Consider the following 707-nt stretch of genomic DNA (forward strand, 5'->3'; position numbering starts at 1 on the left):
TCTTTCACACCAAAGGATGTGCAACCGATTACAGACTAGCCATCCTGATTGTATACGAATAGCTTCGACACAATAATTTTCATGTAAACAAAGTTCGATTTATATATTTAACCTGCATTGTAGCTGTAAGTAGCGAAAACTCCCTTTAATTATTTTAACAAATGGTATAAATGAACGTTCACTCTTTGGATCAAGGAACAAATGAATTAATATATCTACAATATACCAGTGTATAAAACTTTTATAGCAATGGCCCACATCCTATATATCCGCTCACTAAACCTAAACCTCCATCGCACTTCTTTTCTAAATTAATGTGACATTTTAATTAATGTGATTCATTTTCGATTTTCTCTTCCTAATGCCACTGATTTACAAAGAATACTATATACACGGCGGGTTGTGATTTCTTACGCATTTCAATACACTCGATGTTACTGACAACAATTATAAAAAAAAGCCCCCCCCCCTGTCTCCCTGGTGGTTGGGAGACAGGGGGAGGGATGTTTACTATATCCGTCAGTAGGGTTGAGAATAGACACACGAAGTCTTTTGTTTAACGTTTTTCATTTTGCAGTTACAACACTCTCTTTCATAGTTGTGCAAGAGACTTGATCATTCCCCAGGTTTTCTATGCTCACATGTACCGGGAGGCGAACAATAGCAATTTGATGATAGTTCATTCATGCATGTGACATCAACTATTC

The sequence above is a fragment of the Penaeus monodon genome, chromosome 33 (assembly GCF_015228065.2).
Source record: "Penaeus monodon isolate SGIC_2016 chromosome 33, NSTDA_Pmon_1, whole genome shotgun sequence".
Classification (NCBI taxonomy): domain Eukaryota; kingdom Metazoa; phylum Arthropoda; class Malacostraca; order Decapoda; family Penaeidae; genus Penaeus; species Penaeus monodon.